This window comes from Pristiophorus japonicus, chromosome 2 (genome assembly GCF_044704955.1).
Source record: "Pristiophorus japonicus isolate sPriJap1 chromosome 2, sPriJap1.hap1, whole genome shotgun sequence".
NCBI lineage: Eukaryota > Metazoa > Chordata > Chondrichthyes > Pristiophoridae > Pristiophorus > Pristiophorus japonicus.
The window spans coordinates 11315860-11333827 of NC_091978.1; positions in this window are offsets into that span (position 1 = coordinate 11315860).

The following is a 17968-nucleotide window of genomic DNA, read 5'->3' on the forward strand; positions in this document are numbered from 1 at the left end:
CTCCAACCACCACAACCATCTCCTTTTGTGCTACGTATGACTCCAGCCAGTGGAGAGTTTTCCCCCTGATTCCCAATGACTTCAGTTTTACCAGGGCTCCTTGATGCCACACTCGGTCAAATGCTGCCTTGATGTTGAGGGCAGTCACTCTCACCTCACGCCTGGAATTCAGCTCTTTTGTCCATGTTTGGACCAAGGCTGTAATGAGGTCTGGAGCCGAGTGGTTCTGGTGAGTAAGTGCCGCTTGATAGCATTGTCGATGACAACTTCCATCACTTTGCTGATGATTAAGAGTAGACTGATGGGGCGGTAATTGGCCGGATTGGATTTGTCCTGCTTTTTGTAGATAGGACATACCTGGGCAGTTTTCCACATTGTCGAGTAGATGCCAGTGTTGTAGCTGTACTGGAACAGCTTGGCTAGAGGCACGGCTAGTTCTGGAGCACAAGTCTTCAGCACAACAGCCGGATGTTGTCGGGGTCCATAGCCTTTGCTGTATCCAGTGTGCTCAGCCGTTTCTTGATATCATGTGGAGTGAATCGAATTGGCTGAAGACTGGCTTCTGTGATGGTGGGGACCTCAGGAGGAGGCCGATATGGATCATCCACTCGGCATTTCTGGCTGAAGATTGTTGCAAATGCTTCAGCCTTGTCTTTTGCACTCACGTGCTGGGCTCCGCCATCATTGAGGATGGGGATATTCATGGAGCCTCCTCCTCCTCCCGTTAGTTGTTCAATGGCCCACCACCATTCATGACTGGATGTAGCAGGACTGCAGAGCTTTAATCTGATCCGTTGATTGTGAGATCGCTTAGCCCTGTCTATAGCATGCTGCTTCCGCTGCTTAGCATGCATGTAGTCCTGTGTTGCAGCTTCCCCAGGTTTGGACCCCTCGCAATCGGGGCGATCCTTGGGACTGCCCAGCGTCCCGACTGGGGTCTGCCATTTCCGTGTGCTGGGTTCACTCCGCGTTGGCAGGTATAGAAATAAAAAAGGGAAGGTGGCGCAACCGTGGCTATCAAGGGAAATCAGGGATAGTATTAAAGCCAAGGAAGTGGCATACAAATTGGCCAGAAATAGCAGCGAACCCGGGGACTGGGAGAAATTTAGAACTCAGCAGAGGAGGACAAAGGGTTTGATTAGGGCAGGGAAAATGGAGTATGAGAAGAAGCTTGCAGGGAACATTAAGACGGATTGCAAAAGTTTCTATAGATATGTAAAGAGAAAAAGGTTAGTAAAGACAAATGTAGGTCCCCTGCAGTCAGAATCAGGGGAAGTCATAACGGGGAACAAAGAAATGGCGGACCAATTGAACAAGTACTTTGGTTCGGTATTCACGAAGGAGGACACGAACAACCTTCCGGATATAAAAGGGGTCGGGGGGTCTAGTAAGGAGGAGGAACTGAGGGAAATCCTTATTAGCCGGGAAATTGTGTTGGGGAAATTGATGGGATTGAAGGCCGATAAATCCCCAGGGCCTGATGGACTGCATTCCAGAGTACTTAAGGAGGTGGCCTTGGAAATAGTGGATGCGTTGACAGTCATTTTCCAACATTCCATTGACTCTGGATCAGTTCCTATGGAGTGGAGGGTAGCCAATGTAACCCCACTTTTTAAAAAAGGAGGGAGAGAGAAAACAGGGAATTATAGACCGGTCAGCCTGACATCGGTAGTGGGTAAAATGATGGAATCAATTATTAAGGATGTCATAGCAGTGCATTTGGAAAGAGGTGACATGATAGGTCCAAGTCAGCATGGATTTGTGAAAGGGAAATCATGCTTGACAAATCTTCTGGAATTTTTTGAGGATGTTTCCAGTAGAGTGGATAAGGGAGAACCAGTTGATGTGGTATATTTGGACTTTCAGAAGGCGTTCGACAAGGTTCCACACAAGAGATTGATGTGCAAAGTTAGAGCACATGGGATTGGGGGTAGTGTACTGACATGGATTGAGAACTGGTTGTCAGACAGGAAGCAAAGAGTAGGAGTAAATGGGTACTTTTCAGAATGGCAGGCAGTGACTAGTGGGGTACCGCAAGGTTCTGTGCTGGGGCCCCAGCTGTTTACACTGTACATTAATGATTTAGATGAGGGGATTAAATGTAGTATCTCCAAATTTGCGGATGACACTAAGTTGGGTGGCAGTGTGAGCTGCGAGGAGGATGCTGTGAGGCTGCAGAGCGACTTGGATAGGTTAGGTGAGTGGGCAAATGCATGGCAGATGAAGTATAATGTGGATAAATGTGAGGTTATCCACTTTGGTGGTAAAAACAGAGAGACAGACTATTATCTGAATGGTGACAGATTAGGAAAAGGGGAGGTGCAAAGAGACCTGGGTGTCATGGTACATCAGTCATTGAAGGTTGGCATGCAGGTGCAGCAGGCGGTTAAGAAAGCAAATGGCATGTTGGCCTTCATAGCAAGGGGATTTGAGTACAGGGGCAGGGAGGTGTTGCTACAGTTGTACAGGGCATTGGTGAGGCCACACCTGGAGTATTGTGTACAGTTTTGGTCTCCTCACCTGAGGAAGGACATTCTTGCTATTGAGGGAGTGCAGCGAAGGTTCACCAGACTGATTCCCGGGATGGCGGGACTGACCTATCAAGAAAGACTGGATCAACTGGGCTTGTATTCACTGGAGTTCAGAAGAATGAGAGGGGACCTCATAGAAACATATAAAATTCTGACAGGGTTAGACAGGTTAGATGCAGGAAGAATGTTCCCAATGTTGGGGAAGTCCAGAACCAGGGGTCACAGTCTAAGGATAAGGGGTAAGCCATTTAGGACCGAGATGCGGAGGAACTTCTTCACCCAGAGAGTGGTGAACCTGTGGAATTCTCTACCACAGAAAGTTGTTGAGGCCAATTCACTAAATATATTCAAAAAGGAGTTAGATGAGGTCCTTACTGCTAGGGGGATCAAGGGGTATGGCGAGAAAGCAGGAATGGGGTACTGAAGTTGAATGTTCAGCCATGAACTCATTGAATGGCGGTGCAGGCTAGAAGGGCCGAATGGCCTACTCCTGCACCTATTTTCTATGTTTCTATGTCTATGTTTCTATGTACCCGAGGTCTGAGTGCAGAGTGGGGTGTGGGAGGGAAGGGGAGTGGGGTGTGCGGAGTGGGGTGTGGGTGGGTGGGAGGGAAGGGGTGTGGGGTGTAGGGGAGTGCGGAGTGGGGAGTGGGTGGGTGGGGAGTAGGGTGTAGGGGAGTGCGGAGTGGGGAGTGGGGTGTGCGGAGTGGGGTGTGGGAGGGAAGGGGAGTGGGATGTGCGGAGTGGGGAGTGGGTGGATGGGGAGTGGGGTGTGGGAGGGAAGGGGAGTGGGGTGTGCGGAGTGGGGAGTGGGTGGGTGGGGAGTGGGGTGTAGGGGAGTGTGGTGTGCGGAGTGGGGAGTGGGTGGGTGGGGAATGGGGTGTAGGGGAGTGCGGAGTGGGGAGTGGGGTGTGCGGAGTGGGGAGTGGGTGGGTGGGGAATGGGGTGTAGGGGAGTGCGAAGTGGGGAGTGGGGTGTGCGGAGTGGGGAGTGGGTGGGTGGGGAATAGGGTGTGGGAGTGAAGGGGAGTGGGGTGTGCGGAGTGGGGAGTGGGTGGGTGGGGAGTGGGGTGCAGGGGAGTGCGAGTGGGGAGTGGGGTGTGCGGAGTGGGGAGTGAGGGGGGTAGGGGAGTGCGGAGTGGGGAGTGGATGGGTGGGAGGGAAGAGGTGTGGGGTGTAGGGGAGTGCGGAGTGGGGAGTGGGTGTAGGGGAGTGCGGAATAGGGAGTGAGGGGGGTAGGGGAGTGCAGAGTGGGGTGTGGGAGGGAAGGGGAGTGGGGTGTGCGGAGTGGGGAGTGGGTGGGTGGGGAGTGGGGTGTAGGAGAGTGCGGAGTGGGGAGTGGGTGGGTGGGGAATGGGGTGTGGGAGGGAAGGGGAGTGAAGTGTGCTGAGTGGGGGAGTGGGTGGGTGGGGAGTGAGGGGGGTAGGGGAGTGCAGAGTGGGGTGTGGGAGGGAAGGGGAGTGGGGTGTGCGGAGTGGGGAGTGGGTGGGTGGGGAGTGAGGGGTGTAGGGGAGTGCGAGTGGGGAGTGGGGTGTGTGGAGTGGGGAGTGAGGGGTGTAGGGGAGTGCGGAGTGGGGAGTGGGGTGTGCGGAGTGGGGAGTGAGGGGTGTAGGGGAGTGCGGAGTGGGGAGTGGGGAGTGGGTGGGTGGGGAGTGGGGTGTAGGGGAGTGCGGAGTGGGAAGTGGGGTGTGCGGAGTGGGGAGTGAGGGGTGTAGGGGAGTGCGGAGTGGGGTGTGTGGAGTGGGGAGTGAGGGGTGTAGGGGAGTGCGGAGTGGGAAGTGGGATGTGCGGAGTGGGGAGTGAGGGGTGTAGGGGAGTGCGGAGTGGGAAGTGGGATGTGCGGAGTGGGGAGTGAGGGGTGTAGGGGAGTGCGGAGTGGGAAGTGGGATGTGCGGAGTGGGGAGTGAGGGGTGTAGGGGAGTGCGGAGTGGGGAGTGGGATGTGTGGAGTGGGGAGTGGGGTGTGTGGAGTGGGGAGTGAGGGGTGTAGGGGAGTGCGGAGTGGGAAGTGGGGTGTGCGGAGTGGGGAGTGAGGGGTGTAGGGGAGTGCGGAGTGGGGAGTGGGTGGGTGGGGAGTGAGGGGTGTAGGGGAGTGCGAGTGGGAAGTGGGGTGTGCGGAGTGGGGAGTGAGGGGTGTAGGGGAGTGCGGAGTGGGGAGTGGGGTGTGCGGAGTGGGGAGTGAGGGGTGTAGGGGAGTGCGGAGTGGGAAGTGGGGTGTGCGGAGTGGGGAGTGAGGGGTGTAGGGGAGTGCGGAGTGGGGAGTGGGTGGGTGGGGAGTGAGGGGTGTAGGGGAGTGCGAGTGGGAAGTGGGGTGTGCGGAGTGGGGAGTGAGGGGTGTAGGGGAGTACGGAGTGGGGAGTGGGGTGTGCGGAGTGGGGAGTGAGGGGTGTAGGGGAGTGCGGAGTGGGGAGTGGGGTGTGCGGAGTGGGGAGTGAGGGGTGTAGGGGAGTGCGGAGTGGGGAGTGGGGTGTGCGGAGTGGGGAGTGAGGGGTGTAGGGGAGTGCGGAGTGGGGAGTGGGTGGGTGGGGAGTGGGGTGTAGGGGAGTGCGGAGTGGGGAGTGGGGTGTGCGGCGTGGGGAGTGGGTGGCTGGGGAATGGGGTGTAGGGGAGTGCGGAGTGGGGAGTGGGGAGTTGGTGGGTGGGGAGTGAGGTGGGTAGGGGAGTGCAGAGTGGGGTGTGGGAGGGAAGGGGAGTGGGGTGTGGGAGGGAAGGGGAGTGAAGTGTGCTGAGTGGGGGAGTGGGGGTCCCACAAACCCCCACCTGTAAATGCTCACCTCTCCCTGCATTGTCTCGCACTGATTGGCCCACTATTTATTTCCGGCTCTTTCTCCCCTCAGCCCTCCCCCTTCGCAAGTTGCCTCTCCCGTCGCCATAGTTACGCTCGCAGTGCAAACCCTCCATCCAGGCAGGGGCACGAATAATTGAAGAGGATTCACTGCATTAGCAGCACAGATACAGCATAACCACGGCAACCGCTCTTAGCTCTGACGTCACCCACAGTGTTGCCATGGCAGTCAATGAAACAATTGCCACCGAACGCTCAGTCTTTCCCGAGTCCTGTGTCAAGAGAGCTGCGTTGGAGAGGTCAAACCTCCGACCATTCGTAAGATTGAGGCTGGTATAAATCTTTTGAATTACGACTACCTTTTGTATCTCTTACAACAACAACCTGCATTTATATAACACCTTTAACATAGTAAAAGGTGCTTCACAGTTATCAAACAACAATTGACGCCGAGATATTAGGGCAGAGATACCAGGGCAGGTGACCAATAGCATGGTCTCAGAGGTAGTTTTAAAGGAGCATCTTAAAGGAGGAAAGAGAGGTAGAGAGGTTTAGGCAGGGAGTTCCAGAGCTTGGGGCCCAGGCAGCTGAAGGAACGGCCACCAATGGTGGAGTGATTATAATCAGGCATGCTCAGGAGGGCAGAATTAGAGGAGCACAGACATCTCGAGGGGAGTTCTCCCCGGTGTCCTGGGCCAATATTTATCCCTCAACCAACATCATTAAACAGATTATTTGGTCATTATCACATTGTTGTTTGTGGGACCCTCCACTCCCTACTCCCCACCCACTCCCCGACTCCCCACTCCGCATACCCCACTCCCCTTCCCTTCCACTTCCCACTCCCTCGCCCCCGCCCCCCCCCCCCCCCCCCACTCCGCACAAACACAGACAAAGCAGGCTGTGTGGCTCGGTGGGTCGAGCTAATTCCCCTCACTGAGAGCGGGGATTAATCAGCAGCAGCACTGATGATGCCCAGGAGCAGAGCTCAGCCTCTCCCCAGGGACCTGTCCCGCTAATACACTGCAGAATGGGCCCTAAGTATGAAAAATTGGCAATGTACATGGAGAGGCAGAGACAGAGCGAGAGAGAGAGAGAGGGAGAGCATGCTACTGGGAGAGAGGCAGAGTGAGATACACAGTCAGAATTCAGAAAGCGGAGGAAGATTTAGACGTGAGAGTTATATAGAGTGAGATGGACAGAAAGTAGAGAGAGAGAGAGAGACTCACAGAGCGACACACAGACAGGGAGATGCACAGAGAGAGAGGCAGATGGATAGAGAGAGGCTAACAGACAGAAAGATACACTCGTACACACACACAGATCGAGGTTGACCAAGATATACATAAAGAGACATACACAGAAACTGAGGCAGAGACAGAGAGACAAGGTCGAGGGAGAGAGTGTGAGAGGGGAGAGAGAGAGAGGGAGAGGGGAGAGAGACTGTGAGAGGGGAGAGAGAGAGAGAGAGTGAGAGGAGAGAGAGACTGTGAGAGGGACGAGAGAGTGAGAGGAGAGGAGAGGAGAGATGAGAAATAGCAGCCCATTTGGAAAGCAGTGATAGGATCGGTCCAAGTCAGCATGGATTTATGAAAGGGAAATCATGCTTGACAAAACTTCTGGAATTTTTTGAGGATGTAACTAGTAGAGTGGACAAGGGAGAACCAGTGGATGTGGTGTATTTGGACTTTCAAAAGGCTTTGACAAGGTCCCACCCAAGAGATTGGTGTGCAAAATCAAAGCACATGGTATTGGGGATAATATACTGATGTGGATAGAGAACTGGTTGGCAGACAGGAAGCAGAGAGGCGGAATAAATGGGTCCTTTTCAGAATGGCAGGCTAGTAACGGTGACTAGTGGAGTGCCGTAGGGCTCAGTGCTGGGACCCCAGCTCTTTACAATATACATCAATGATTTGGATGAAGGAATTGAGTGTAATATCTCCAAGTTTGCAGATGACACTAAACTGGGTAACGGTGTGAGCTGTGAGGGGGACGCTAAGAAGCTGCAGGGTGACTTAGACAGGTTAGGTGAGTGGGCAAATGCATGGCAGATGCAATATAATGTGGATAAATGTCAGTTTATCCACTTTGGGGGCAAAAACGCGAAGACAGATTATCTGAATGGCAGCAGATTAGGAAAAGGGGAGGTGCAACGAGACCTGGGTGTCATGGTTCATCAGTCATTGAAAGTTGGCATACAAGTACAGCAGGTGGTAAAGGAGGCAAATGGTATGTTGGCCTTCATAGCTGGGGGATTTGAGTATAGGAGCAGGGAGGTCTTGCTGCAGTTGTACAGGGCCTTGGTGAGGCCTCATCTGGAATATTGTGTTCAGTTTTGGTCTCCTAATCTGAGGAAGGACGTTCTTGCTATTGAGGGAATGCAGCGAAGGTTCACCAGACTGATTCCCGGGATGGCTGGACTGACATATGAGGAGAGACTGGATCAACTGGGCCTGTATTCACTGGAGTTTAGAAGGATGAGAGGGGATCTCATAGAAACATATAAAATCCTGACGGGACTGGACAGGTTAGATGTGGGAAGAATGTTCCCGATGTTGGGGAAGTCCAGAACCAGGGGACACAGTCTTAGGATAAGGGGCAGGCCATTTAGGACTGAGATGAGGAGAAACTTCTTCACTCAGAGAGTTGTTAACCTGTGGAATTCCCTGCCGCAGAGAGTTGTTGATGCCAGTTCATTAGATATATTCAAGAGAGAGTTAATTATGGCCCTTAGGGCTAAAGAGATCAAGGGATATGGAGAGAAAGCAGGAATGGGGTACTGAGGTGAATGATCAGCCATGATCTTATTGAATGGAGTTGCAGGCTCGAAGGGCCGAATGGCCTACTCCTGCATCTATTTTCTATGTTTCTATGTTTCTATGAGAGGGAGGAGAGGGAGGAGAGGGAGGAGAGGGAGGAGAGAGCGAGAGGGAGGAGCGAGAGGAGCGAGAGGAGAGAGAGAGAGGAGAGAGGTGCACAGTGTTAATCTGTTGCGAGTTGCTTATCCTATTGAACAGTTATCAGTATGAGACCCTCTGACATTTCAAAGGGCGACTGCTTCTATGAAAATATTATTTGGAAAACTCATAGGGGGTGAAACTTCCCTTTTTTATAGCCCCATTAGTGCCTCCAGGGGGCGCTAATGGGGTGCAATGAGGTTATCGCCCGGGGGAAGGGGTGGATAGTGCCTCTGGGGAAATTGCTCCGGAGGTTTGGTGGGTGGGTGTTGTGTGGTTAGTGCCATGCCCCGCTATTTACGCCCCGGGTTGGCATACGAAGGGCGATGATGTCATCGGCGGGTGCGCCGAGCCTTCACCGTACCGCGCGGACCCCTTTGGGCCCCTGGGGGAAATGTCGGTGCTGGCGGTGAGGGTGGCGGATGTCCCCTTAACTGGGAGGTCGATTGCCCCGCGGGCCGCCATGTTTTTCTGTCGGCCAACTCTCCTGTCGGGTCCGACAATGTAGGCCCTCGCCTCGACTGGGAAGCCCGGCGTTCCGTTATGGGTGCCGGGCTGTCAGCCCGGTCGAGGGCTGTCCCTGTCGGGGCCCATGGCGGCCGCCAAAGTGACTGCGGAGCGCACAGCAGCCCCGCCCTTTAATCGAAGGGGGAGGGGCGTTCTGCCACATCAATGCTAAGGCCTCCCCTTTGGCTGCGGTGTGCACCCTTTAAACATCATCCTGCGGGCCGCAAAGGGGGTCGCCGCGAGGTGGGGTGAGGGGTCACCGTGCACGCTGATGACATCATCGGCAGTTGTGCGGCGGCTCAGGGCGCTAAACGCTGCCACCCCCAGACCTCCGGGGCAATTTTCCGGGAGGCTGTAGCGTCCCCTCTTCCGGGGCAAAAACTTCCTTGTGCCTCATTAGCACCCTCCGGAGGCGCTAACGGGGCTATAAAAAGGGGCAATTTCACCCCCTTGGACTCTCGGGGAATCGAAGGATATGGGGATTGGGCGGGAAGGTGGAGTTCAACCTGTTCTGACATTCAATTAGACGTCCGGTGGATGTGAAAGGTGCTATATAAATGCAAGTCTTTCTCAAACGCGTCGATTAGGTCATCCATCAATCTTCTCCATTCAAGGTGATACAAACCAACTCTGTGCAAACCTGGCCTCATAATTTAACCCTTCAAAGCAGGGGTATCGTGAGTCTGTGCAGTTCCACAAACAGGGCCTCAATATATCCTTCCTGAGGTACAACCTTAAACAGGGTAAGTTACCGTGGCAACAGCACCCCCGGTAACTAGCTTCCGCTGTCAACAAGGCACCGGCTCAGAACGACGGCCCCACTCACACACCAGAGCCTTGTCGGGCTCGAGTTTCTGCCTTTGGCCCAGTTCCCAGGGCAGGGAGAGAGCTGTCAGTTTACCGCCAGTTTGTGTCGGCTTCACACAACTCGAGCCCTTGCTGTGCAACCAGCTTTAACCGGATTCTCGAGTGACGGCATCACTGGAATCGAAAGCTTGTTTTTTAATTAATTAAAATGCACTGACTTCGTCTGTTCCCCGCCTCCTGCACTCAATGTTTTGGAGCCCTCAACTGAAGGAGGCCTGGAATACAAAGACAGAGAGTGGGGGAGGGGTGGAGGAAGTGATGCTCGAGTTATACAGAGTCTTGGTCCGATCCCAGCTGGAGATGTGCTCGGTTCTGGGAACTATTTCCTCGCACTGTTTGTGAGAGGAGTACCAGAGAATTTTAAAAAACAAAAATTCATTTCTGGGATGTGGCGTCGCTGGCAAGGCCGGCATTTATTGCCCGTCCCTAATTGCCCCTTGAGAAGGTGGTGGTGAGACACTGCAGTCCGTGTGGTGAAGGTGCTCCCACAGTGCTGTTAGGGAGGGAGTTCCAGGATTTTTACGCAGCGATGATGAAGGAATGTCCGATATATTTCCAAGTCAGGATGGTGTGTGACTGGGAGGGGAACGTGGAGGTGGTGATGTTCCCATGCGCCTGCTGCCCTTGTCCTTCTAGGTGGTAGAGGGCGCGGGTCTGGTAGATGCTGCCGAAGAAGCCTTGGCGAGTTGCTGCAGTGCATCTTGTAGATGATACACACTGCAGCCACGGTGCGCCGGTGGTGGAGGGAGTGAATGTTGAAGGTGGTGGATGGGGTGCCGATCAAGCGGGCTGCTTTGTCCTGGATGGTGTCGAGCTTCTTGAGTGTTGTTGGAGCTGCACTCATCCAGGCAAGTGGAGAGTATTCCATCACACTCCTGACTTGTGCCTTGTAGATGGTGGGAAGGCTTTGGGGAGTCAGGAGGTGAGACACTCGCCGCAGAATACCCAGCCTCTGACCTGCTCTTGTTGCCACAGTATTTATGTTGCTGATCCAGTTACGTTTCTGGTCAATGGTGATCCTCAAGATGTTGATGGTGGGGGATTTGGCGATGGTAATGCTGTTGAATGTCAAGGGGCGGTGGTTAGACTCTCGCTTGTTGGAGATAGTCATTGCCTGGCACTTGTGTGGCCCGAATGTTACTTGCCATTTATCAGCCCAAGCCTGAGTGTTGTCCAGGTCTTGCTGCATGTGGCATGGACTGATTCATTATCTGAAGAGTTGTGAATGGAACTGAACACTGTGCAGTCATCAGCGAACATCCCCACTTCTGACCTTATGGTGGAGGGAAGGTCATTGATGAAGCAGCTGAAGATGGTTGGGCCTAGGACACTGCCCTGAGGAGCTCCTGCAGCGATGTCCTGGGGCTGGGATGATTGACCTCTAACCACCACAACCATCTTCCTTTGTGTTAGGTATGACTCCAGCCAGTGGAGAGTTTTCCCCCTGATTCCCATTGACTTCAGTTTTACCAGGGCTCCTTGATGCCACACTCGGTCAAATGCTGCCTTGATGTCGAGGGCAGTCACTCTCACCTCACCTCTGGAATTCAGCTCTTTTGTCCATGCTTGGACCAAGGCTGTAATGAGGTCTGGAGCCGAGTGGTTCTGGCAGAACTGGGCATCAGTGAGCAAGTTATTGGTGAGTAAGTGCCGCTTGATAGTACTGTTGCTATCACTTTGCTGATGATTGAGAGTAGACTGATGTGGGGGGGGGGGTGGGGGCGGCGGGAGGGGCGGTAATTAGCCAGATTGGATTTTTCCTGCTTTGTGTGGACAGGACATACCTGGGCAGTTGTCCACATTGTCGAGTAGATGCCAGTGTTGTAGCTGTACTGGAACAGCTTGGCTCGAGGCGTGGCTAGTTCTGGAGCACAAGTCTTCGGCACGACAGCGGGATGTTGTCGTGGCCCATAGCCTTGGTGCGTGGCTGTGGTCACACTGCCCTCTGCATGAGGCTGCGGGAAACATCGCAGGCACCGCGCCCCCCCACCCCCAACCCCGAACACCTCAACAACCCTCCCCCACCCCCCCCTGCATTCCTCACACTGCCTCCCCTCCCACATCCTCCCACACCCCTCACCACTTCCTAAACCCCCAACCCCCAACCCCTCTACCTCGCCCCGGACTCCCCACCTCGTACCTGCTCTTTGTGGGAACTTGCTGAGCGCAAACTGGCTGCCGCGTTTCCCACATTACAACAGAAACTGCGCCCCCAAAAAAGCACTTCATTGGCTGTGAAGTGCTTTGGGATGTGCCGAGCTGGTAAAGGGCATTCGTAGTCGTATTATAGGGAGGGCGTGATTGCACTCGAGAGGGTGCAGAGGGGATTTACTGGGATGCTGCCTGGAATGGAGAATGTTAGTTATGAGGACAGATTGGATAGGCTGGGTTTGTTCACATTGAAACAGAGGAGGTTGAGAGGAGACCTCATCGAGGTGTACAAAATATTGAGGGGCTTGGACATAGTGGATAGTAAGGGTCTGTTTCCATTGGTGGAGAGGTCTATTACAAGGGGGCATAGTTTTAAGGTGGTTGATGGAAGGTTTAGAGGGGATTTGAGGGGGGGCTTCTTTACGCAGAGGGTTGTGGGGATCTGGAACTCGCTGCCTGGAAGAGTGGTGGATGCAGAAACCCTCAACTCTTTTAAGAGATGGTTGGATGGGCACTTAAAGTGCAGTAACCTGCAGGGTTACGGATCTAGAGCTGGTAATTGGGATTAGACTGGATGGTCGGCGCAGATATAATGGTAAGCACTGCAAGGAATAGAGTACAGCCAGGGTGATCTCCTGGACTAGTTTTGATCGCCTGGATGGTCGGAGAGGAATTTTCCCAGATTTTTTTTCTCTAAATTGTCCTGGGTTTTTATCTGGTTTTTGCCTCTCCCAGGAGATCACATGGCTCCGTTTGGGGTGGAATGTAGATGTTTTTAGTATAAGGGATGTTGCAATGGTGTGGGGCGGACTGGTTGGGCTGGGTGCTCTTTGCCTTTCCGTCATTGTTCATGGGTTTGTATGTAACCTTCAGGGCTGCTGACCGAGGGCCGTGTGGCTCTTTGTCGGCCGGCACGGACACAATGGGCCGAAATGGCCTCCTTCTGCGCTGTAAATTTCTATGTTTCTATTCTTTAGGCTCCCAATGTGACATTTCCACAATCTGAGGCTGGAGAGACCACTGTCCCTCTCCTCGCTGCACACATCTCACCCAGCTGTGAAATTCGAAATAATATCATTTAAATTCGAAAGCAGGGTTTGCTCGGAAAGTAATTGAGGTGGCTGGAGAATGCTGCGGATTAGGGGCGGAGTCTTTGCTCCCGTACCCGCTCTGTAATTGCGTTTCATAAATATAGATTCAATATGCAAATGAGCTGCCTCTTAATCAGCAGAGAGTATCTCGGTGGCGTGTCTGCAAACAGCTATTCATTATGGAAGGCTCGCTTCACAGGGCACAGCTCGATGTGTCAGTTACCAGCAGCACTCCAAGAGATTGGTGTGCAAAATTAAAGCACATGGTATTGGGGGTAATGTACTGACATGGATAGAGAACTGGTTGGCAGACAAGAAGCAGAGAGTAGGGATAAACGGGGCCTTTTCAGAATGGCAGGCAGTGACTAGTGGAGTGCCGCAGGGCTCAGTGCTGGGACCCCAGCTCTTTACAATATACGTCAATGATTTAGATGAAGGAATAGAGTGTAATATCTCCAAGTTTGCAGATGACACTAAACTGGGTGGCAGTCTGAGCTGTGATGAGGACGCTAAAAGGCTGCAGGGTGACTTGGACAGGTTAGGTGAGTGGGCAAATGCATGGCAGATGCAGTATAATGTGGATAAATGTGAGATTATCCACTTTAGGGGCAAAAACACGAAGGCAGAATATTATCTGAATGGCAGCAGATTAGGAAAAGGGGAGGTGCAACGAGACCTGGGTGTCATGGTTCATCAGTTCCTGATGATGGGGAAGTCCAGAACCAGGGGACACAGTCTTAGGATAAGGGGTAGGCCATTTAGGACTGAGATGAGGAGAAACTTCTTCACTCAGAGAGTTGTTAACCTGTGGAATTCCCTACTGCAGAGAATTGTTGATGCCAGAGGGAATTGGATATGGCCCTTATGGCTAAAGGGATCAAGGGGTATGGAGAGAAAGCAGGAAAGCGGTACTGAGGGAATAATCATCCATGATCTTATTGAATGGTGGTGCAGGCTCGAAGGGCCGAATGGCCTATTCCTGCACCTATTTTCTATGTTTCTATGTTTCAATGTTTTCCCAACTCCTGCTTTGGAATCAATCCATGGGAGAGGGGTGCTGAGGAGGAACGATCGCCGGGCGGTATGTCAACACACCTCGTCCTAAACTCTGCTTCCCCTTGTCCTGACACGCATTGTTTTCCGTTCACTCATCACCCCGGCCCCCCTTCCCCCCCCAACGACCCCCCACCCAACGTGCTCGCTGACCTGAATTGACTCCCGCCCCCCCCAAATGCCTCCATTTTAAAATCTTATCCTCGTGCTCAAATCTCTCCTGCTGCCTCGAACCCTCCCTATCTCTGTAACCTCTGCCAGCGTTTCAGCCCCATGAGATCTCTTATTCTCCCCACTTCACTCTCCCCACCGTTGGCTGCCGTGCCTTCAGCCATCTGGGCCCTAAGCTCTGGAATTCCCTCCCTAAACCTGCCCGCCTCCTTTAAAACGCTCTCTTAAAACTCATCTCTTTTACCAAGTGTTTGGCCACCGGTCCGAATATCGCTCAATCTTTGTCTGATTGTTTTGCTGTGAAGTACCTTGGAATGTTTTTGCTAGGTTGAAGGTGCTATACAAATGCAAGTTGCTGCTGTATCTCTGCTCCTGCCAAATAATAAGAACATAAGAAATAGGAGCAGGAGTAGGTCAAACGGCTCCTCAAGCCTGCTCCGCCATTTAATACGAGCATGGCTGATCCGATTATGGACTCAACTCCACTTCCCTGCCTGCTCCCCATAACCCCTTATCCCCTTATTTAAGAAACTGTCTATTTCTGTCTTAAATGTATTCAATGTCCCAGCTTCTGCAGCTCTCTGAGGCAGCAAATTCCACAGATTTACAACCCTCTGAGAGAAGATATTTATCCTCATCTCAGTTTTAAATGGGTGGCCCCTTATTCTAAGATTATGCCCTCTAGTTCTAGTCTCCCCCATCGGTGGAAACATCCTCTCTGCATCCATCTTGTCAAGCCCCCTCATAATCTTATACGTTTCGATAAGGTCACCTCTCATTCTTCTGAATTCCAATGAATAGAGGCCCAACCTCCTCAACTTTTTCTCATAAGTCAACCCCCTCATTCCCGGAATCAATCTTGTGAACCTTCTCTGAACTGCCTCCAAAGCAAGTATATCCTTGTATAAATATGGAAACCAAAACTGCACGCAGTATTCCAGGTGTGGCCTCACCAATGGTATAGCTGTAGCAAGACTTCCCTGCTTTTATACTCCATCCCCTTTGCAATAAAGGCCAAGATACCATTGGCCTTCCTGATCACTTGCTGTACCTGCATACTAACCTTTTGTGTTTCATGCACAAGTACCCCCAGGTCCCACTGTACCGCAGCACTTTGCAATCTTTCTCCATTTCAGTAATAACTTGCTCTTTGACTTTTTTCTGTGTGGTGACTGTTGCACATCAGCCACCACATGGGCTTGACAGAGCTAGGCCTTTATCAAGTGGCAAGGATTAACCCTTTCTGCCCCAGTATCATTCTGGTAAATCTGCTCTGCATGGTGCCCAAAGTTGAATGCAGTTCTCCAGATGGGGCCCGACCAAGGTCTGTACCACTGAAGAGCCCCTTCCAGGAAAAAAATCCAATAACCCAGCAGCGTTTTTGATTGCTTTTTGTCCCTTTGCACTAGCTTTAAATGATGTGACTACCTGAATGCTCAAACTGGAGTATTGTCTCCAATTCTGGGCACCCTGCACTTTATTATCATCATAGGTGGTCCCTCGAACAAGGATGACTTGCTTCCACATGGGTTCACAGATGTTTCAATGAAGGACCCGATGTTCCAGTCCTGAACTCCAGTTGAAGGGATGGAAGATGCCTGTGCGTGGATTTTTTTAACGTGGGGTGACCGTTGCACATCTGCCACCACACGGGCTTGACAGAGCTAGGTCTTGGTCCAGTGGCAAGGATTAACCAGGATGACTGGAGACCAGCTCTGCTGCACGGACCTAGTGCGCACACATATCGCAGTGTGGGCTGGCCCGTGCTGCCCCTGGGCCCTCGGCTCTTCTGGGCCCCGTACCCTCATTCGCCGCACATCCACCACAATCTCTCGCTGCTCCTACATAAGAACATAAGAACATAAGAACATAAGAACATAAGAATTAGGAACAGGAGTAGGCCATCTAGCCCCTCGAGCCTGCTCCGCCATTCAACAAGATCATGGCTGATCTGGACGTGGACTCAGCTCCACTTACCCGCCCGCTCCCCATAACCCTTAATTCCCTTATTGGTTAAAAATCTATCTATTTGTGACTTGAATACATTCAATGTGCTAGCCTCAACTGCTTCCTCGGGCAGAGAATTCCACAGATTCACAACCCTCTGGGAGAAGAAATTCCTTCTCAACTCGGTTTTAAATTGGCTCCCCCGTATTTTGAGGCCGTGCCCCCTAGTTCTAGTCTCCCCGACCAGTGGAAACAACCTCTCTGCCTCTATCTTGTCTATCCCTTTCATTATTTTAAATGTTTCTATAAGATCACCCCTCATCCTTCTGAACTCCAACGAGTAAAGACCCAGGCTACTCAATCTATCATCATAAGGTAACCCCCTCATCTCCGGAATCAGCCTAGTGAATCGTCTCTGTACCCCCACCATAGCTAGTATATCCTTGCTTAAGTAAGGTGACCAAACTGCACGCAGTACTCCAGGTGCGGCCTCACCAATACCCTGTACAGTTGCAGCAGGACCTCCCTGCTTTTGTACTCCATCCCTCTCGCAATGAAGGCCAACATTCCATTCGCCTTCCTGATTACCTGCTGCACCTGCAAACTAACTTTTTGGGATTCATGCACAAGGTCCCCCAGGTCCCTCTGCACCGCAGCATGTTGTAATTTCTCCCCATTCAAATAATATTCCCTTTTACTGTTTTTTTTTTCCCAAGGTGGATGACCTCACACTTTCCGACATTGTATTCCATCTGCCAAGCCTTAGCCCATTCGCTTAACCTATCTAAATCTCGTTGCAGCCTTCTGTGTCCTCTCCACAACCCACTTTCCCACTAATCTTTGTGTCATCTGCAAATTTTGTTACACTACACTCTGTCCCCTCTTCCAGGTTATCTATGTATATTGTAAACAGTTGTGGTCCCAGCACCGATCCCTGTGGCACACCACTAACCACCGATTTCCAACCCGAAAAGGACCCATTTATCCCGACTCTCTGCTTTCTGTTCGCCAGCCAATTCTCTATCCATGCTAATACATTTCCTCTGACTCCGCGTACCTCTATCTTCTGCAGTAACCTTTTGTGTGGCACCTTATCGAATGCCTTTTGAAAATCTAAATACACCACATCCATCGGTACACCTCTATCCATCATGCTCGTTATATCCTCAAAGAATTCCAGTAAATTAGCCACAAACATTCATCGCACCTCATATTCCTCATATACAGACCTATTGTCCCCCACCAATCACTTTAGCAAGGATGTTGAAGGCCTTAGAGAGGGTGCAGAAAAGATTTACAAGAATGGTTCCAGAGATGAGGGACTTCAGTTACGTGGATAGACTGGAGAAGCTGGGATTCTCTGCTTAGAGCAGAGAACGTTGAGAGGAGATTTGATCGAGGTGTTTAAAATCGTGAGGGGTCTGGACAGAGTAGATAGAGAGAAAATGTCCACATTGGTGGAAGGGTCAAGAATCAGGGGACACAGAGCTGACACAGGCTCGACGGGTCGAATGGCCTCCTTCTGTGCTGTAACCAATCTATGATTCTGGGAAACATTAAATGGTGAATCATAGAATCATAGCAATGTACGGCACGGAAGGAGGCCATTCGGCCCATTGTGTCCGCGCCAGCTGACAGAGCTATCCAGCCTAATCCCACTTTCCAGCTCTTGGTCCATTGCCATATATCCAAGTATTTTTTAAATGTGGTGAGGGTTTCTGCCTCTACCACCCTTTCAGGCAGTGAATACCAGATCCCCACAACCCTCTGGGTGAAAAAAAGTTCGACCCTCTAATCCTTCTACCAATTACTTTAAAACTATGCCCCCTGCTAAGGGAAACAGGTCCTTCCTACCCACTCCAGTTAGCCTCTTATCAACAAGAGCAGACATCAATGACGAGATTAAA